Source organism: Microcebus murinus, chromosome 10 (assembly GCF_040939455.1).
Source record: "Microcebus murinus isolate Inina chromosome 10, M.murinus_Inina_mat1.0, whole genome shotgun sequence".
Lineage (NCBI taxonomy): Eukaryota > Metazoa > Chordata > Mammalia > Primates > Cheirogaleidae > Microcebus > Microcebus murinus.
The window spans coordinates 67550299-67572389 of NC_134113.1; the positions used below are offsets into that span (position 1 = coordinate 67550299).

At 42.6% G+C, this 22091-nt stretch overlaps 1 pseudogene; it reads right to left on the minus strand.

The window, feature by feature from the left end:
- Window positions 1–8384: 8384 nt before the first annotated feature.
- On the minus strand, window positions 8385–8944 carry LOC142873288 (mitochondrial import inner membrane translocase subunit Tim17-A pseudogene; annotated as a pseudogene).
- Between the last annotated feature and the right edge of the window lie 13147 nt (window positions 8945–22091).

Here is a 22091-nt window from a genome sequence, read left to right on the forward strand (position 1 = left end):
GGAGAGAGAGCTCTGGTGTCTCTTCCCCTTCTTATAAGGATACCAGCCCTACTGTATTAAGGCCCCCTGCCCCTTATGATTTTATTTAACCTTAATTATCTCTTAATGGCACTGTTTCCAAATGCAGTCACACTGGGCCTTATAGCTTCAACATGTGGATTTGGGAGGACACAATTCAGTCCATAATGCTAGGCTATGGACTCCAGTGTGGAACTAAGGCTGCAAAGCATTAGTCCAGGAGCAGACAGCAAATCATTTTGAGAAGCTCTTGTTACTATTGTGAGAAATCATTCTGAATCTAAGACAAGTTGTTCCCCCTTGCTCCAGAAGAAGTGCTCCAGGGGAGGGGGACCTTTCCTTGTGGTCTGACAGAAGACTGCTATGGACGGGGACTGAGGGTCTTTCACGAGGAAAGGGAAGGAGATTTTGACCTCTGCCTTTTTGATGTTCAACCTTCTTCTAGTGTACTGCGATGATCTCAGGGAAGGTCCACCAGCAGGAAAAGATTCCAAAGGATCCCATGAAGAATCTTTCATGAGAGAAGAAAGAGTCTGGTAATCTGGGCCCAATGTGAAGCCACATTTACAGCAGTGATTGCAGTGACTGATTGCTCCAAGACTCTGTTACCCAAAGTATAATGATTTTGTTGGTCTGGCTCAATGCATTTGGCCCGCAAGTAGGTGGCATTCGGTGATTAATCCAGCAGGGTTACCCGGGCTGGGAGAGCGTGTGTTCTCTAATGGAAAGATGGATAGTAGGTTGGCAAAAAACATTAGATGTGCATCCTTCTTCCAGCTGGTGTGTGAACCCCTTGGGGGCAATGACGCTGCTTGGCGCCACAGTTTCAGCCTTCTTTGAAGATAGTAAGAATGTGATTAATTATCAGTTAGTTCACTGCACTCTTTTCAGCTGGGACTTCGCCTTAGATGATCAGACCCACGAGTGACAACTCGTTGCAATGTAGAAAAGTCTTCACACCCCGTCTGTACTCTGCCAGAGAAAGGTAAGGGGCATCTGGGCCTTGATGTTTAGCCTCTGGGACCCTTTGAGTATTGGGGGCAGAGGCTGCTGGCACCACCCCTGGAAGACAGAATTCAATCCAAGTCTCAGTAATCCTGAAGGCCTTTGCATGCTCTAAGTGAGTCTGAATGAGCGTCACTTCAGATGTGGTGAGAAGCTGAAATGGAAACTATTACATCAAGACGTTTCATTTAGTTGGGGGGACTGTTTGGAAAAATCCTAATTTTTTTTTTTAAGGAACAAAGAAAAGTTGATGAAAAGATTTGAGGTTATAATGACCAAAGTCTCCACAGCCTTCCTTCCCCCCTTGTCTTCTTCCAAAATAGGAGAAAAGAAATAAAGCTAGAGAAATGTCTTGAATAGTAGAAGTCTGGCAGGCCAGGCTTTTAGCTAGGACAGCGTGTTGCTGTAATACCTTTTAATTACAATTGTATAATTATAAATAGGAAAGAAATTAAAAGATGAAGATGCGGTTTGTAATGAAATTACCATAAATACCATGGCAAACTTAAAAGTCGTCACGAAAATTCATAATACAAAAACATGAATGTGGAGGTTAACGTCTCCCAAAACTAGAAATTAAAATTTTGTGGATTCGTGGTCTTCCTTATTAGCTTGGTATTTCCTCCAGAGTACACTTAAGCACTCTTAGTCATGCACGCATAAACAGGCCTTTAAAGAGTCAGAGTCCCTGTTGGCAGCCCTTGTGTTCTCCAGGCCACTTGGGCAAGCTGACATAGAAATGACTCAGGTCCCAAAGACAAATAGTGGAAACATCAAAAGAAATCTAGTCCAACTGCCTGGACGTTTTTGATTACTTCTTCTTTTCGAAGCAGGCATGTGTTTTGCTTGTGATGCACGGGTTTATCTTTCTTTAAAGACCCATTTTACTTCCCACTGAACTGAAAAATTTTCACAACGGAGGGTAGGAGATCATAATTGCAAATTGCTACGTGGGTCCTTGGGACAACAACTGAAGCTGTTAGATCGGAGCACTTAGACAAGTTTCATCATCTTTGAGCGACTTTGCTTTTCTGACACGATGGCTCCTGTTTGTTGAAATACGGCTCGTGAGATCAACATCATGAGGTCAATTTCCTAAGCCTGCTCCTTAGCGGCACACTACTGAGACATCTTAAAAATGTGGAACCTTGATCAGAAGAGAGATCAAATAAGTGAGTCTGGCTCACTCGCTATTGCAAACCTTTCTCTGATATTGTGAAAATGCTTAACACATGTCCTAGTAATGGTAACTTGTGTCTGCTTTTTGCACATCAAAGAGATGTTTTTTCTTTTTCTGAACTAAGAACAATTATCTTGCCATTTCTTTACTACCATTAGCTTATGGGTTAGCACGATCAATTAAGAGGTACATTTTTATGCCTCTGCTATGAATAAGAAGCTATGCTATGATAGCTACCTAGGATTAAGGGTAGGACAGCAAAGTAAATTTGAGGATGCCAAATAGAGGAAAGTACCAAGAAAAAAGGACAAATTAGAGAAGGCCTTTTTTGTTTATTTATTTAATGCCACGGATAATGGAGACCCTTTGAAGGTGTTTAAGCAGAGAAGTGACATGATGAAAGTGGTATTTTGGGATAAATTGAAAGAGGAATGATAGGAAGGTGGTCGCTGCCTGCCCTATAGACCCTGTTGGGGCAGGAATGCAGTGGCAACGCCTGGCCTTACCCGGAGGCTGTGGGAAAACTAGAACCCAGCTATTGGGAAGTGAAAACCAAGGCTGGGTGGAAGGTCTCGTTCCTGAGAATTCCCTCTTTCTTCCTCCCACTGTCTCCTCTTAGTGTGCTAGGAGATTGCAAGTGAGGGGTGTAGCTCTCTAAGCAGAGCAGTACCCTAGGTGGAAGGACAGGGAGGTTCTCAGAGGGCAGCGGTGCCTGGTTGGGGATGTTTGTAGCTGTGTCTCACAGCAAAGGTAAAGCTGGAAATGGCCAAGAGGATTGGTCTCATTTTCCCATACTCCTTTCTAAACTCTAAAGAAACGACATAGGTGATTTTGATTGTCCCTCCATCCAGGGTCACGTTGCTAGCCAAGTCAGCTGGTATGCTGAATTCACTGGGGGAAAATAGGGAGAAATTGGGAGTTTACCTGGTGTCAAAGAAAGATAACAAACTGAATAGTGATAGCAAAAGAAGTCAGAATTAATGGACCAGAGACACAAGAATACAAAATAAACATAAATATCCTCAAAGTGAGGGGAGAAAAATATCAGAAGTAGTGAAAAGAAATGAGCAGTCATAAAGAAAATCCAACTAGAAATATTGTGTAATAAAAAGGCAGTAGATGAAATGAAGAACTCAATAGAGGGCTTGGATAGCAGAATGTTAACCTTAAAGGACCTAATAAATGATCTGGAAGACTCAAGCTGTTAGGCATCAGTAAGGGATAATAAAGGGAAGACAGGATTTAAAAAAATGTTAAGTGATATGGAATATAGAAACAGAAGTTTCAATCTGATGGGAGTCTCAGAATGAGAGAGAAAGAACAAACAGTAGTGGAGAACTATGTTGAATTAGTGACAATCTATGTAGAAATATAGATTATAGAAATATAGATAGCTTTAGATTGAAAGGGCTTTTCCAGTGTCATACTGTAGAGATAAGAGAAAAGTCAACATCTAGACACATCATAAAGAAATTTAAGAACTTAGATGAAAACTCTTGAGAGGAAGAGCAAATGACCTTGAAAGGGACAAGAATAAGCTGTCACCACAATTCTCAATAACAACTGTGGATGTCCGGAGACAGTGCAATTGTACTTTCAAAGCACAAGAATATTGCTCTTGGGGTTTTATACCCAGATGAATTATCCTTTAAATGCAAGAGGTGAAATAAAGTTATTCTTAGGCATACAAGGTCTGAGAATGATTATCCTGCAAAGACATGTTTTGAAATGCTATTAGAGGACATAAGACCATTCTGGGAGGATGTTAAGAATAAAAGAAGGGTATCAGTCAGTGCCCCATCAGGAAGACAGAAGTCATTTTGATGATTCAAGATGAAAGGGATTTAATGCATGCCTTGATTCTAAAGATGTTTGGAGAAGCAAAAGGGAAAGGGAGTTCTACCCAGAGCTCAGGGAGCTGCTACTGTATCTGAGTGGGAGCCTGTCAGTCCACCCTTACTGGGGGCACTGCTGGAACCATGGAGCCATTGTCACCAGTGTCACTGAGCAGAAGCCACCACTGCTGTTGCAGCTAAGGCACCATCAGAGACAGAATGGTCCCAACCTTCTTTCCACCTGCTACTCAGGTGCAGGCACTTCCCATTGACAGAAACTAATTAGCATTTAGCTGTCAAGGAAGTCTGGGGAATGTGGTTTGCAGGCTTCCTGCTCACCCTTGTTCCAGAGGGGAGAACACAGAGGTGCATATAAGGGAAGGTGCAATAGACAAACCTCTGGCCTCAAAACTAAGGGTGTGTAAACAAACTAGAAAAATTAATTCCTGTCTGAATAAGGAGAACAGAGAGAAGACAAGAAAGGCACATCTGTTATAATCTAGAACAAAAACTGACAATACCAATATGACAGAGAAGTTCTGGGTGAAATCATAGATACTGGAAAATGTAAGAGATTGATAGTGTTCTATTTCACTAGTCACTGGAGAAAATATAACTAAAGTAGCAGTGAGCTACCACCTTACAGACATCAGAATAACAAATATAAAATTGAATGACTCCAAGTATTGGCAAGAATTTTGGGGAGAAAACCCTCATGAATGTGACAGGTAACTGGTACAGATAGACACAGTCTGGCAATACTTAGAGAAACTGAGGATGTGTTTATATCCTGTATGATCCAGCCACCCACTCCTGGGAATGCACATCAGAGAAACACTTGCAACACAGCAATATGGGGCCATGCACAATGATGTCCATTGTTGAATTCTGTGTGGTAGCAGACAGGTGGAGGCTAAGAACTTGTGTGACTATGACTAGGGGGTTGAATAAGCAAAATATGACGGATATATACTATGGGATATAAACTAGGTACATGAGAACATTACGGATAGACAAAAACATGGTGCTAAGTGAAAATATAGATGGTCCCTGATGTATGATGATTTGACTAACAATGTTTCAACTTGGTCATGGTTTGAAAGTGATACGCATTTAGTAGAAACCATGCTTTGAGTTCCCATGCTTTCAGTGCAGTATCCAATCAATTACATAGACATCCAACTCTTTATTATATCATAGGCTGTTTGTTAGATGATTCTGCCCAACTGTAGGCTAATGTAAGTGTTCTAAGCACATTTAAGGTAGGCTAGGCTAAGCTATGTTGTTTGGTAGGTTAGGTGCATTAAAAGTATTTTCAACTTTCAATATGTTCAACTTACAATGGGTTAATCAGGTTATAGCCCCATCATAAGTCAAGAAGCATTTGTAGTAAGATGTGAAATATGGTTTTTAGCACATTATTTATGGAAAACAACACACATACACAAAAATCACTATCTAGCTTTTAAAAATACTGTAGTGGATTGAATCATAGCCCCTAAAAGATATGTCTATGTCCCAATATTTGTGAATGTGATTTTGGGGGAAAAAAGGGCTTTTGCAGATGTAATTAAGCATTTCAAGATGAGATCATACTGGATTAACTAGCCTGGATTATCAGCCTTAAATCCGCTGACAAAGGTCCATATAACAGACACACAGTAGAGACACAGCAGAGAAGATGGCCACGTGAAGATGGAGGTAGGATTGGAAGGATGCTGCCACAAGCCAAGGACACCTGGAGCCACAAGGAACTGAAAGATTCAAGAAGTGAAATCTTCCCTAGAGCCTCTGAAGGGAGTGTGACCCTGTCAACACCTTGATTTTGGACTTCTGCCCTCCAGAGCTGTGAGAAGATATGTTTCTGTTGGTTTAAGACCCCAAGTTTTTGAGATGATTTTGTTACAGCAGCCACAGGAAACTAATACAAATACCTATCCAAGGACATGTATTGGCACATCTTGGAGTAAGTGTCCATGGTGAGGGAAGGTTATACCCATGGTACAGGTGACCACAGGGTTGTAAAAATCAATAAAATAAAATAAATAAGAGATGAGTCTGGCACAAACTGATGAGACAGTCTGCCACATCTGAGGCATATGACCGATTCTTTGTTGGCAAGGTTTTAAAAATATACTTTTCTGTTTCAACTTGCCATTTCCTTTGAATGCTAGAAGGATTATATATTTTCCATTTCTGCCATTTGGGGTTTTTACTTTTTGAAGAATTATCTGGTCATGGGTTGTATATTTGTCTATAAAGTTTATTTTCATGATGATTTTTTAAATAATAATTTCATCATTGGATGAACTCTTCATATTACAGAAGATATATTAGCTATAATGTATTGGCAAACATATAAGCTATAAATACATATTATATAAATTATGTTGGCTACAGATATGTAGTTTTAAGTCTATTGCTTAACTTCTTAGTTTGGGGTGGTATCTTTTTGACCTACACAAGTCTGGAATTATTTTATGCAGTCAAACCTGTCATAGACTATTCTTCATAAGTTGACCTTTGCCATAAAGCAAACCTCAGGCAAAGGCTGGCTTTCTGTGTACATTTTTATACTTGCCTGTGTACACTTGATCTATAAATCACAGTAAAAGCAATTCAGGAGGGAAGGATGTGATTGGTCTCTATTTGAAATCTTCCCTAGTAAAATGTCTGCAGCAAATACTGACCTTAAGGAGCAGTTGGCATCTGTGGTTGCAAGTTCCATTTGTATGTTTAATTCCGCTCTTCATTCATTCATACCCTTTAATAAAAGGTGAATCTGAGAGCTTCTCTGGGAAAATAGTATTGACATTGACAAGATAATAAATAGGGAACCAGGCAATGACGGCTCGTGGTCTTCAACTTCAATAATGGAGATAATTCAAATGTGAGTTCCCAAGAACGCGGGTTTTTGTTGGCTTGCAATTCTTATTTCCTGCAATTCTACTTGCCTTCAAGAATTGAGACTCTACCTCCATGCTCTTCCCTGACTTTTTCCCCCGATAGTTCCATGTCAGTTTCCTGTGGCTGCTGCAACAAGTTACCACAAACTTAGTGGCTTAAAGCAACACAGATCGATTCTGTTACAGTTCTGGAGGGCAGAACTCTGAAATCAGTTTCACTGGGTAAAAGTTTAGGTGTCGGCAGCGCTGGCTCCTTCGGGAGACTCTCCAGGGGAGAATCCATTCTCTTGCCCTTTCCAGCTTCTAGTGGCTTCTTGTGTTCCTTGGCCAGGACCCCTTTCTCCATCCACAGAGTGCATCCCTCCAGTCTCAGCTTCCATCATCACAGCTCCTCCTCCCCTGACTCGAAGTACTCCTGTCTCCCTCTGTTAAGGACTTTGTGATCACATTGGGCCCACCCAGATAATCCAGGGTAATCTCTCCAACCCAGCATCCATAAGCTGATCAAATCCACAAAGTCCGTTTTACTAGAAAATGTAACATTTATAAGTTCCAGGGATCAGGATGTGGACGTATTTGGGGTTGTTATTCAGCCTACCACAGCTCCTAGCCACAGCACAGAGTGCACTCTGAACCTCCACCCCACAGCACTGTGGGGCCCCCTGCTTTGTCCTGTTGCAATAAGCATTTGTCTGCTATGTGTGGGGTTAGTCCTGCGGCTTCTTTGAGCTCACAAAACCACAGGCTTCCTTTAGGACCTGCCATGTTGGCCCATGCTGCGGAATTAGTGTTCTTCCTTGGGCTCTTTTCCTGTTTATGACCCTAGGTTCCCAGTTGGCCTAACATGGCAGCCTCCTATGCTAGCAGGCTACACGGTGTCCTACCATTATTGGCCAAAAGCACCATTGGACTGACTCTCAGAGTCACAATGATGCCACTGCAGTCACTGGATGAGACATATCTGAGTGTGGGCACCAGCCTCATCCAGCCCAAGTTCTTCCCACCTGCCCATGGTCACATTCCAGTCACGGTATTATTGACTGTTGGTCACTCCTTCTTTTCTTTTTTTATCTTAAAAAAAGAGTAAGTTCCAGGAGCTTTTTATTGTTTGAATAATAGAACACACAAAACCAGGCAGAGAAGTCCTCAAGGAAATGATGATCACGTTTCACTGTTATTTGCCCTTTGGTCCTTCATCTTTTAAGCACTTATATTTTCTTTTAATGATATTAGACACTTATTTTGATCACAAATGCAATTCAAGTGTGAATAAATAAATGTATTATCTTTTAAGACCCCTACCCCAAGTTCCTTTAAGTAGAAAAAAGTACTAAATGTCTCTTCATAGCCTATTTGGTGATAGTTTTAAAAACTTATGGTTTTAAAAACAGATTGTGACTTGATCTTCTGAAATCAAATCCTTCTCAAACTACAGCTCATTCTGTTAAAGAAATCCTGGGAAAGATGTCCTACTGATATTGTTGATAGTCTCCGAAAGGTGAGGATGGTAACTGTGTTGAAGGCAACTGGGAGGGGTCTTCGGCAAACTGAGGGCCACTGGGAAACTGTGCAGAGGCAAATCTTGTCAACAAGATGCCAGGTCCTTCAATTAAAGCTAGGAGAATGCCACCCATCACGGCTGTCCCAACCACGGCCGTCCCAACCACGGCCACTGGTCCGTTTCTTGCTGTCAGTATGGTTCCTGTGAAGGCACCACTCGTGATGGAGTTCCAGGGATCTTCCTTTCCTCTGACTTGAACCATACTACAGTCAATCATGGGAAAATAGACCTCCCCAAACTGTGAAGCTACCACCCAACTGTGGAGGCCTGGTTTTAATAGCTGTCAAACTCCCTCGTAGGCTGTGGCTTCCTCCCACTGGAGAATTTCGAAAACCTTTGATTGCTTGAAAGATACCGCCACCAATGGTACCCATTGTAAAGGCCCCACCGCAGCCATCCACAATTCGCCAGGGCAAGGCTCTCGAGCATACTCCTCCATCTCCTTCTTGAGGACCAGGGTACAGCCCATCCTATCCTGCTTCGCCCCAGCCTCTCCACACCTCTCCCCTCCTTGAGTCATTCTCTCAAAGTGCTGCCTTGTCCCGAGGCCAAGTCCATGTGAGTTATGTCAGCTTGCAACTGAATTGGCAATGGTCTCCTTGGCAGTATCTCTGAGGCAGGGCACACCTGAGCGGAGACGGGTCACAGGAGTCCCGAAGATAAAATGTGTTGTGAGCAGAGTGACACATTTACCTAATTCAGATTGCCCCCTTTCTTCCTGGGCTTCTCTTGGAGCTCTATTTTATGCCTCTGAAAAGTGTGGTGCTTTTGTTTCAGCAGACGATTGTTCTAGAAAGACTCAGATTGTAAGCTCTGCCTCACCTTCTGTGTTAAAATCTCAGTTCAATTATTTAAGCCTTTGCTGTGCTGCTTTATGTTTGTCCTGCACATGTGTGTTTTAGGGTTCAGTCTGGGACTCACGCAGGATTCTTACCCAGAGTTCCGGGAGCCTCTTCTCTGGCTCTCCCCTCTCCCGGATTCCCTTCTCCCTCGCTGGCAGTTGGCTATGGTTACCCATGCAACCTTTCCCTGTATCCCTGCCAAAGAGATAGTGCTTTCCATCAGAATTTTAGCTGCACATGTCGTGCCGCTCTGTCTATAGCCAACCCTCAAGGGGAAGCTGCTGAAAACCAAACCAACCAACCAACAAGACAGGAAACTCATCTCCATACTGAACACTTGTCCAAATTTAAAATTTTATCTTTTCCATTAACTGTCTGCTGTATTTTACTTTCCAAAATCTTTAGTAGTTATTTTTTATATTTTGACCAGCATTTACAGGAGTTATCAGAGGGAAGGTGGGAAGGTTGTTCTGTAAGCAGCTTATCTTGCTACACCAGAAACAGAACTCTACATTATTTAAAAATGGATTAATGTTTGAAAATATATTACAGTGGGTAAAATAAGGATTAAAACACCTGGGAATCACTGAGTCAGAACAACTCATTTGGGCAACCATAAAAGGCTATATAAGGATTTTAAAACTCATTTTTTTTTCCACGTGGAATAGAAAGAACATGGACTACAGAGCTTGATGAATCTCATTTAAATTCCAGTTCTACCACGTACTAGCAGAGTGACTTCAGGCTTAGTCTCCTCATCTGTAAAAACTGGATAACAATACACAATTCTCCGGGTTGACTGGAGTTGACCGAAACAATACATGGATACTCCTTGACTTGCGAAAGGGCTGTGTCCTGATAAAACCCATCACAAATTGAAAACTTTTTAAGTCGAAAATGCATTTAATACACCTAACCTACTGAACCCTGCAGCTTAGCCTTCCCTACCTTTCACATGCTCAGAAAACTTCCATTAGCTTACAGTTGGGCAAAATCATCTAACACAGCCTATTTTATAATGCATTGACTATCTCATGTAATTTATTGAATACTCTACTGAAAGTGAAAAACAGAAAACCGTATGGGTACTTGAAGTATGGCTTCTACTAAATGCGTATTGCTTCCGTGCTGTCATAAAGTAAAAAAATCGCAAGTTGAACCATGATCAGTTGGGGATCATCTGCATGTGAAATATACATGGTAACCGCATGGTACCCAGGAGGCCTTCCACGGAGCTCTGTGCCCTTCCCTTCATTATCCAGCCATCGGGGAAGTGCACAGTGCCGACATATTTTGGCATTTGCTAGACAATTATCCAGAGCATCCCAGCATGTGTGCAAAGGAAACAGCTCAGTGAGAATGGCTGTCTTTGTAAGGCGAGCGTAGGGCTGGCTCTCTGCCGGGGATGCAGGGGTCAGTGGGGCTGCCGCCAGCCGTCTGCAGCGTTAGCCAGGGAAATCAACTCACAGCCCTCCTGGCACCTACTGCTGGACTTGGGTAAACATAATTACAGCCTTTAAAAAGCGAAGAGGGAAAGCAACCAAGATCCCCACTCACCATGTAAACAGGATGTCCACTGAATGGCAGCGTGGAGATGTTTATGTTCTGTTCAGGGGACAATTGACAAAAGGCCTCTGGGAGCCTTTACTGCCGCCTAGGGCCATGGCCTGCCAGCACTGGAGGTGGTTGGGTCCTTCCCGGCTTTGTCTGATTGTGAACGCTGAGCTTCAGCTGAGAGCTCCAGGGCTGTGTTGACCGGAGCTGGGACCTGGTCCTTCCAGATTTGGGGTCAGTTATCTGCCAAAGGCCCATTATACATTCTGGTAGCCAACGCACAGTTTCCAACTTGACTCCTGTGATCTACGAAATTACGATCTTAATGATCGCTACAACTCGGAGCAAGGAAGCAGGTTCAATGCTTCATATAGATTATCTCACTTAACCCTCATGATAACCTCTGCATAATTTTGCCATCCTCATTTTATAGCCAAGGAAGATTTACAAAGATAAGTCACTGGATTTGAAGTCAAGTCAGTTGGATCCCTAAACCCAGGCTAAATAGTAAACGAGGGCACGGCAGGGACCATCTGTCAAGGTTAGCACTTTATCTCTAATACCCAGTATCTGTCTGAGAAAACGTTTGTTGAATGAATAATTTTTTAAAAAAAATTCTACCAAAAAGCTGTTTTCCACTTACTCTCCGGAGCACGTTTTCCCAGGAGTGAGACTGCGTTGAACCATTTATTCTGCACATTCTTGCTTCTGCCCAGTGACCCAGGGCACACACTGGTCAGTGCTAGCTGCAGTTCAGTCTTGGGTACTAGGCCGAGGCATAATTGGACAGGTGTCTAATGGAGAAGACAAGCCCTGCTTTAGTCCAGTTTTCTCTGGAATTCTAGGCAAGGAAAGCATCTCTTGAGGCCCTCTAACCCAGCCTGTTCCTGAAGCAGCAGAAACAGTGAGGGCAGATGCTGGCCTTTGTCTCCGGCACACAGTCCCTGGGCAGTGCTGTGTGGCCCCTCTTCCAGGGCGCAGGTGGGTCTGAAGGCAGTTGCCGAGGTAGACCGGCCAGGTTTCTCCGGAATGCCAGGAGATGGTCCCTCCACCTTCTGAATTCCACATGGAATTGGCCAAGACTTGAACGGAAGGGAGGAGGCAGCCTTGTTCTGCAGAAAGGATTAGGACACGGACACGCCCAGCTCCAAAACAGAGCATGGCCCTTCTCTAAAGTCTGAGCTTTTAGATGAGCGGGACACAGTCATCAGCCCTTCCCTCTCCATTCAGGTCTCCTTGAGGGCAGACGCATGGACGGTGGCAGGGACTCCCCAGATGGATTGTTTCCCTGCCTGGAGCTAAGGCCGTAATTACCTCAATATTGCTAGCATGTCACAGTCAAGAGCCGATGGTTGTTTTTTAAATGTCCTAAGGTGTAGGAATGTCTCTGGAAAATAAAATCATTCCAAAGACTGCCCAAATTGGTGGTGTTTGTGTTGCTCGGGTGATGCTAAACTGCTGAAAATGATGAGGCCTTGTGGTGTGTGTGTGTGTGTGTGTATCTTTGTCATTGGTGGTAAAATTTTTGTCACGCTAACCATTGCATCCTGAGCTGTGGACGCCTCTGTCTCAGGATCCTAGACCATTCGTTGATGATGTGCCCTATTGGGATACGCCATACCGATAGCTAGGCCTAAGATGTCAGGGACCAAAGGTACCATTCACCATCCTTCCGAGTGGTCTCTGTTCCGGTGTTCATTCATCCCTGCACACAGCTTGGCTTTTCATCGTCTTGCTGCCTCCTGTCTTGTCTAGGCTCCCAGTCTAGGAATTTGTCTCGTAAGTGCATCCCGGCCAAGCAGAGTGGCCCCGTGCAGCTCCCCTGGCATGCCAGAGTGTACCATTTTATTTTTCTTTGTGAAGAGAGATCTTATACTTTTTCCTGCCACTGTAAATTTGGAATAAATTGGAAAGAAGTTTCCTGAGCCTTTAACCACTTTCTTCTGCCCACGTTTCCTATACAAACTGGATTGGCTTTTTTATTTTGTTTTTTTAAACTTCCAATCTGCTTGAGCCAGTGCCAAATTTTGAGCTTGATTCTCTGTATATGTGACCTGCTCCCTGGTCTCATGCCTGCTTATACATCACACACACACACACACACACACACACACACGCGTGCGTGAGTACACATGCACGCATTGCCAGACCTTATCTATTCTTAAAGAATACCCCATTCGAGGGTATAGAAATCAAGTATCCTGAGAAGAGGATGGGTTATTTTCTTTAGGTCAGTACTTGTTATTTAATAAACAATATCCAAGAGATATGAAGATAATGGGCCCAGTTTGGAGAACTTCCCCTTTCTGATTCCTGTAGTTTTCCTTTGAGTTGCTGTTGGATACTTGCACTCCATCAGTTCCCAGAGCTGGTGTCCAGCTTCCCATGCCTGGGTTTGGAACTGAGCTTCTGCTGACTGTCACATTGGTCAGGCAGAGGTGGGGGGGGGGGGGCATCACGGATGTTCCAGGTGAGTTGATAGGATTTAAATAATAGTCCTGGAATTAGGAATGTGGACATGATAAGTATTTATCTTTGGTACAGGTGGGCTTACAGCTCTGGAATAAGTTTTATTAGCAGCAAAGTGATGTAACATCATTTTTCACTACCCCTTAGCTTCCTTGGCCTATTGCAGCCTACCCATGTGTGTGGCCAGGAAGGCAGGAATTATTTATTTTTTAATGCTTTTTAAAAAATCTTCTAAGTTTTCTGCACTTAAAAAAAAAGGACGAAATAAGATTCAAAGAACCCAGCAGATGTTTATGGTTAGATCTGAAAACATTTCTCAATCCCGTTCACTCCTCTCACTTAAGAATCTGTATAGTGACAGTCACATTTTCCAAGGCCCTGAAGTATATTAAAAATTTCCCTGTTGGTTATTGGTTAAATAAACACCCAGATGTCCTATTTTATACATCATAAGTCATATCAAATGTTCCCCTTTTGTCCTCTGTATTCTATAGGAATCCTTGGTCCCTGGCATTCAGAGCTGAGCTCAAGTTCTTTGTCAAGCTGAGCTGACTACAGCAGAGCTCTCATTCCTCTTGGCTCCAAGGAATATGTGACAGCTGTGGGTCACCTATGGGAGACTTTGCCAGCAGAGCTGGGCCTGCTGGGGAGTGGGATAGAGGAGAAGTAGCTGCAGGCACAGCAGCTGGAAAGACTGTGGATTCTGCTGATGCTCGTGGTTTGTTCGTTTGTTCATTTATTTATTTTTGAGACAGAGTCTTGTTCTGTCGCCCCAGCTAGAGTGCAGTGTGGCATTGTCATAGCACGATGCAACCTCAAACTCTTGGGCTCAAGTAATTTTCCTGCCTCGGCCTCCCCAGTAGCTGGGACTATAGGCACTTGTTATGGTGTCCAGCTAATTTTTCTATTTTGCTCAGGCTGGTCTCAAACTCCTGAGTTCAAGCAATCTTCCCACCTCGGCCTCCCAGAGTGGTAGGATTACAGGTGTGAGCCACCACACCCCACCTATGCTCTTGGTTTAGTTCATAGACGAACAAATGCGAAAATCAAATGGATGCTCTCAGTTGATTACGTACTCATAAGGGTCTTGGTGGACGCTGTGGAGGACGAGGAAAGAAGGGGATAAGACCTGAGTGGAAGGAGCCTGAAAACAAATTCAAATTCAAATTCATTAGGGTCGCTAGTGGAGACTGTTAATGATTCAAAGTATTTCTTTGGATCAGAGAGTCACGGAACACTTGAGTGTCTATTTTTATTTTTAAAAAGGGATAACAGACTCCCAAGAAAATATAAATTAAGCTTTGGCAGGAAACCTGCTTCTTCTTGCCATCAGAGAGTCATGTGAGTCTCAGGAATGGCAAACATCTGTTTGAAGGACATCCTGACCTTGGATTGGCAGAGAACGCAGAAGAAACGGCATCAGGATTTGATGTGTAGTTTTCATTCAAGGCAGTGAGTGCAGCGGGCAGCACTGTGGCCAAGTATTAAGAATGGACCAACTATTCACTATCTACTAAATGTCTGCTGTGTGCCAGTTATTGCTATGTGCTGGGGACTCAACAGTTACTGGGATATACCTCTGATCCAAATGATTTGTTGCTTCACACAGACACTGAAAGAAAAGTTCATAGTGTGTTGTCATGAATATGCTATATTTTTATTGTGTTTTTTTCTTGCTCAGGTTAGAATTTGGTGGGCAATTACATGTTATACACACCAGTGGGACAGGCCAAGCCTAGCTCACTATCATGCATGTGAGTTGGATGGCTAGCCATTTTTTTCCTTTTGACTCATTAAAATATTAGCAGATCCTCTGAAGGTGGCTGTATTAATATTAAAATTATGAAAATAGCCTGAGATTCATGAGTGCAAATTTGCTCTTGCAGACTTTGTGCCAGATATTTTTCAGAATTCATATTTCTGATTTTATAAAGGTAAGATGGCAGATATATCATGTACTATGTAATACCCCTGGTAGGTTCTAGGGCAATATCTCTTAGCTAAGTATATTAATATCTCTGCCATTAGATGGATATGAAATTGACACTAATTGTGACAAAGACTGTAACTATCTTCGCATCACTGCCAACTGTGCTATGAAAAAGACTTGATTTTCAAAGGTTTATTTAAAATTTCAGAATGGGAGATAAGGAACGATAGACTTAGAATACTAATGAAGATTATTCACTATGACCCAAATAGTTTATTGCTTCATATAGACACCAGAATAATAGTTCACAAAATGTGTTGCTATGAGTATTTTGTACCTTTGTGGTGGTTGTATCATCAGATTCAGATTTACCTAGAAAAAAATTTTGACTTTTCCCTACAGACGAGTTTGATTGGAGGAAAATCACCCCCCTTCCCCGAAGATCTTTTCTTTTGCCATTTGTGTTTGAATTCCTTCCCTGGGCCTCAAGTTTGGTATTCCCTTGGGATCACTCTGTTAGCAGACGTCTTGTGAACCCTGACGTGAAGTGGGAAATGGAATTCCACACCAAAGCTTCTGAATTGGAGCCAGGAAGTATTTTATTTAATGCACTAAACAACATAAAGCCACCATCCTGGCCCAAGGCCCCGGTGGCATCCGCATCAACAGCTCTGTGGAAAGCAGGGGCGGGAGGGCTGTAAGGATGGCTGGCGACTATAACCACACTGGCCTCGGTTCTGCATCTTGAGCATCCCAAACTTCTTCCCAGCTCAGGACCATCACACGCTGTTCCCCGTTCCCCGATCGCACTTCCTATGACTTTTGAAGAATCGGATCCTTCTCATCATTTAGACATCAGCTTAAATGGCATCTCCGAGGGAGGCGTCCCTCGACCACTCTAGTGAATGTTGCCCGCCTCCTGTCAGTCTTTATAATATTGCCATATTTTATTTTCTTCAAAGTACTTCTAGGAAAAGACCTGGTTATTTATTTGTTTGCTTATTTGCTTGTTTACTATTTTTCTCCTTCACAGAGCAAAGACCCTTCTGACTTTCCAACTGGATTTTTCGTCCCTAGAGCAGTGCCTGGCACATGAAGGGACCCTATAAATATTTGTTGGATGCATGAATGACCTCTGTGATACCGTTAGTTCTCTTTCACGCCCGAACCCCTCCCATCCCAACATTGATGTGTTCCTTTTGTGACAAATGTCCCAGGAGAAAAAAATATTGCAAATATGGGAAACACAATGGAGCACAAAGCGTGGTAGGATATTAAATTAACTTCATAAACTGTGAATCATAAATCATGGTTCCATCTGTTCTGTGACAGAGTGAAAACAGCGAAATTTTCCACAAGATAGAAACTAAAAACAAAGACTATTCACAAGTTTCAACTCATGGAGAGCTTGTTACTATTATTTTGGATCATTTCCCCCTCTGCTCTTTAGCAACCATGTCAGCCATGCTGTGCCTTTCTGGCTCAGGAATCTATTTATAGCAGACACTGGTTTCCTCCAATCTAGGAGTTTTTGCCCCATAGCCCCATGCTTGGCACATAGAAGCCACTCAACAAATGTTTGTTGAATACCAACTATAAGTTCAACTATTACAAATTTATTCTTAGTAAATTTTGTTATTCTTTTATAAAAGGAAATATCCTTTAGAAAAGGTAACCTACCTACTAAAGAAAACCCATTCATTCACAGTCTAGTATTAATTGGCTTATCTCTTTGACAATTTGGTGAAGTACAGAGTACAGGATAGTTTTTTAAGCATGGATTATGACTTGTGCAGGAGAGGTCTGGGTGAGGCACAGTGACGGGCAGGACAAGGGCACAGGGTGTCCTGAGAAGTGATGGGATATGAGAAGGTGACAGGAGAATGGAGAAGGGTTTCCAAGATAACTGATTCACATTGCAGTTTTGCCTAGGACCAGCATGGTGGAGGATACTGTTCTGGGAGAACTGGCTGCCTTCAGATCATGCCAGGTAAAGGAAGGAGGTCACCAGGACATCCAAGGATCTACCAAACCATAGTTTTTTTTTTTTTTTTTTGAGACAGAGTCTCGCTTTGTTGTTCAGGCTAGAGTGAGTGCCGTGGCATCAGCCTAGCTCACAGCAACCTCACACTCCTGGGCTCCAGTGATCCTTCTGCCTTAGCCTCCCGAGTAGCTGGGACTACAGGCATGCGCCACCATGCCCGGCTAATTTTTTTTTTATATACATATCAGTTGGCCAATTAATTTCTTTCTATTTATAGTAGAGATGGGGTCTCGCTCTTGCTCAGGCTGGTTTTGAACTCCTGACCTTGAGCAATCCGCCCACCTCGGCCTCCCAGAGAGCTAGGATTATAGGCGTGAGCCACCGTGCCCGGCCCAAACCATAGTTTTATTTAGGGAAAATTAGATTAAAATGAACATCAATATACAGATGCCATTTCTGCCAGGCTTCCCAAGAAACTGATAGCAGTGGTTGCCTCTGGGGAATGGAAATAATGGGGTGGTCAGTGGGTCTATAGTATTTTACTTTCCTCTTTATAATTTTTCTAGAGTTTTAATTTTTTCCCATGATAATATGTTGCTTTCACAATTACAAAATTCAAAAATCAATAAAAATTATTATCCTCTTTAGATTTTGCCATATTAAAATTATAGCTGAATAAAAATAAATAGCAAAGCAAATGTAATAAAATAGTAGGGTGCTATGGCTTGACCGTCCCTTCCGAAATTCATGTTGAAATTTAATTGCCATTGTGACAGTGTCGAGAGGTGGAAACTTTGAAAGGTGATTGTGTCATAAGAGCTGTGCCCTCCTGAGTGGATTAATGCTATTATTGTAGGAGTAGCTCCTGATAAAAGGATAAATTTGGCTCCTATTTTCTCTCTGTCTCATGTACTCACCATGTGATGCTTTCCACCATGTTATGATGCAGCAAGAAGGTTCTCACCAGATGCTACCCTCGATCTTGGACTTACCAGCCTCCAGAACTGAGAGCTGCATGCATCTCTTTTCTTTTTAAATTTCCTAGCCTGAGGTATTTTGTTATAGCAGCAAAAAACAGACTAAGACAGAAAATTGGTGCTAAGGACCAGGGTTGTTACTGTAACAAATACCTGAAATGTGGAAGTGGCTTTGGAACTGGGTAATGAGAAGAGACTGGAAGAATTTGGAGGCAGACTAGAAAAAGCCTGTATTGCTGTGAACGGAGAATTAAGGGGGATTCTGGTGAGGGCTCAGAAGAAGAGGAGAGCAGTAGGGAGAGTCTGAATCCTCTTAGAGATTACTTAAGTGCTCATGATTAGAATGTTGGTTGAAATGAGGATGCTAAAGCCCATTCGGATGAGGTCTCAAAGAGAAAGAGGGATAAGATATTGGGAACTGGAGTAAAGGGCATCTTTATTACACAGTTGCAAAGAACTCGGTGGAATGGCGTCTGTGTTTTAGGACTCCATGGAATGCAGAATTTAGATGAACTAGAACAGTGGTCCCATACCTTTTTGGCACTGGGGACCAGTTTCATGGAAGACAAATTTTCCACTGACCAGGGAGTGGGGGGATGGTTTCGGGATGATTCAAGTGCATTATGTTTACTGTGCAGACAAACCGTTCTGCTAATGATAATCTGTTTTTGCAGCACTTCCCCATGCTAGTGTCACCACCTCAGTTCATCAGGCATTAGATTCTCAAAAGGAACGTGCAAGCTAGATCCCTTGCATGTGCAGTTTACAGTAGGGTTTGTGCTCCTATGAGAACCTAATGCCACCACTGATCTGACAGGGGGCAGAGCTCAGGTGGTGATATGAGTGATGAGGAGTGGCTGTAAATACAGATGAAGCTTGGCTTGGTTGCCCACTGCTCACCTCCTGCTGTGCAGCCTGTTTCCTAATAGGCCACAGACCAGTATGGTCTGCGGCCTGGGCATTGGGGACTGCAGAGCTAAGATATCTGGTGGAAGAAATATCTAAGGATCAAAGGATTCGGGCTGCTGCATGGTTATCTTTAACTGCATAGAATGAGATGTGATGGGAAGGAAATGACTTAAAGATGGAATTTATAATTAAAAGGAAAGCAGAATGGAAAGATTTGGAGAATTCACAGGCTCCCATGTAGAGTGAAAAGGCATGTTCTGGACTAGGAATGTCTATCCTATGCCTGTCCCAGCATTGTATTTTGGAAGGAGATAACTTGTTTTTTTTTTGTTGTTGTTTTTTTTGAGACAGAATCTTGCTCTATCTACTGCTAGAGTGCTGTGCTTCAGCCTAGCTCACAGCAACCTCAGACACCTGCGCTCAAGTGATCCTTCTGCCTCAGCCTTCCGAGTAAGTAACTGAAAGTATAGGCACGTGCCACCATGCCCGGCTAATTTTTCTATTTTTAGTGGAGATAGGGTCTCGGTCTGCTCAGAGCTGGTCTCAAACTCCTGACTTCAAGCCTCCTATGGTGCTAGGATTACAGGCATGAGCCACTATGGCTGGCCAGATAACGTGTTTTAATTTCACAGTCTCACAGCTGGAGGGAATTTGCCTTGGGATGAATCATGCCTTGAGTCTCATCCATATCTGATTTAGATGAGACTTTGGACTTTTGAGTTGATGTTGGAATGAGTTAAGAGTTGCGGGATGGAAAGATTGTATTTTGTATGTGAGAAGGACATGAGTTTTGGGGGTTGGGGACAGAATGCTATGGTTCGAATATCCCCTCCAAAACTCATGTTGAAATTTAATTGTCATTGTGATGGTGTTGAGAGGTAGGGCCTTTGAGAGGTGAGGGCTCTTCTCTTATGAATGGATTAATGCTGTTAATGTGAGAGTGGCCTCCTGATAAAAAAAAAAAAAATTAAGTTCAGCCCCTATTTTCTCTCTGTCTCACACTCTTGCCAGGTGATACCTTCCACCATGTTTTGACACAGGAAAAAGGCCCTTCCAGATGCTACTCCTTGATCTTGGACTTCTCAGCCTCTACGATCATTAGACAAATAAATCTCTTTTCTTTATAAAATTCCCCATTTGCAGCATTCTCTCACAGCAGCCGTAAATAGACTCACACATAGGAGAAGATCACAACAGGGTTAAAGTTAATATATTAATATAAGAAGAAAAACCTTGAATTTGTGAAATACCATTGTTCATGTATATTTTTATTAATATGTCTTCTCTGTAGAATGTTGTTCAACCTTCTCAACACATAACAGCAGTTTTGGAAGCAGACCTGACAATGGCTCTAGAACACAGAGCCTCAGACTTAACGCGTCTCTGACATACTGTCCCCTCTCTACTCATTCCATTCTCCTTGTGACTCAGTTTCCTTTTCTCTTTTTTGGATTACCAGTTTAGACTGCTTCCTGAGTGTTTTGAATTAAAACCCTGCAAGAGAAGAATTGATCTTTCACTGTGTAGTATTCAGGGTAAGAAGTGTCCTGGGCTTCTTTATTCCCCTTGTACATTGGCCATAAAATGCAATCACCTGGGAGCATGTGTAAATGCATCTGCTTTTTTCAACCTGAAAGTTTCTAACACATACCTCCTGCAACTTTAAAAAAATCCAAATATTGATTCCTTACATTTAGAGAACAAAGAATAGATTTTCAAGCCCTCATACGCACTGTTCTACTTCATCTCTAGCAGAGAGGGACTCTCCTATTGTGGTCTCTTTGTATAATGAAGGGGCTGTTTAAATCATAATTATATGTAGGAAGCGAATGCTCACACCACAGGTATGAAGGTATTATGATCTATAGCTGCTGGGGAGTAAAAGGTTCTTCCAACTACCATCTGCCTCTGGAACGGTGTATCTTGTTTAGTCTGGAAGTCAATGAGAGAGCCGGGCACCATGGTTTTACCCACGTATTACTCAAATGCTTTTGATAATTGTAGTTTGTATAAGAGATGAATTGTACAACGCTGCAGTGATATTAGAGTGGCAAAAACAATTTTGGAGGTTTTCTTTTTCATTTTCTACTTTTTCACATTCTCATTTGGGAGAATTGTAGGTGTGCCCTTATTTGGAGCAGAGAAAAAGACCACAGAGACCATCAAGGTATCTTTTGGCTTTGTGGTTTTGTTCAATATTTTCACAAGTTAGTATTTGGCTGATATATCCTTCCCTCCTTTTTTTTTTTTTTTTTTGAGACAGAGTCTTACTCTGTCACCCAGCTAGAGTGCAGTGGTGTTGCCATAGCTCACTGCAACCCCACACTCCTGGGCTCAAGTGACCCTTCTGCCTCAGCCTCCCAAATAGCTGAGACTATAGGCACTTGCTACAACATCTGACTAATTTTTTTTTTTTTTGTAGAGACAGGGTCTCGCTCTTGCTCAGGCTGGTCTTGAACTCCTGAGCTCAAGCAATCCTCCTGCCTCGGCCTCCCAGAGTGCTAGGATTACAGGAGTGAGCCACCGCGCCCGGCCTGATTTCCTCTCAACTGCGGTAACTTTCAGCCCCATCTCCAGCCTTGCAGGAGTAGTTGGTTTCTGAAAAACCCCTTGCACGCAAACTTCTTATAGGTAAAATTTTACCTATAGGTGGAATTTTAATTGAAAAATTAACAATGCATAGTTGTTACTTTAAAAATTAACAACATATATTTACATATGTAATTGAACCTTGGCAGAGACCTCTTTGTCCAACCAAAAATACGTTCTTCCCCTTCTATTGGGAAGGCCTGAGCTCTGACATGTAACATGGAAGGGGGAGTGTCTTTGAAAGGTCATTGTCCAGCAGAGGCTTCATTCCTAGCCCCTTTACCCCATGCGTGACAATGTGGCTGTTTCTTGTCCATAGAAACAATTCAGTA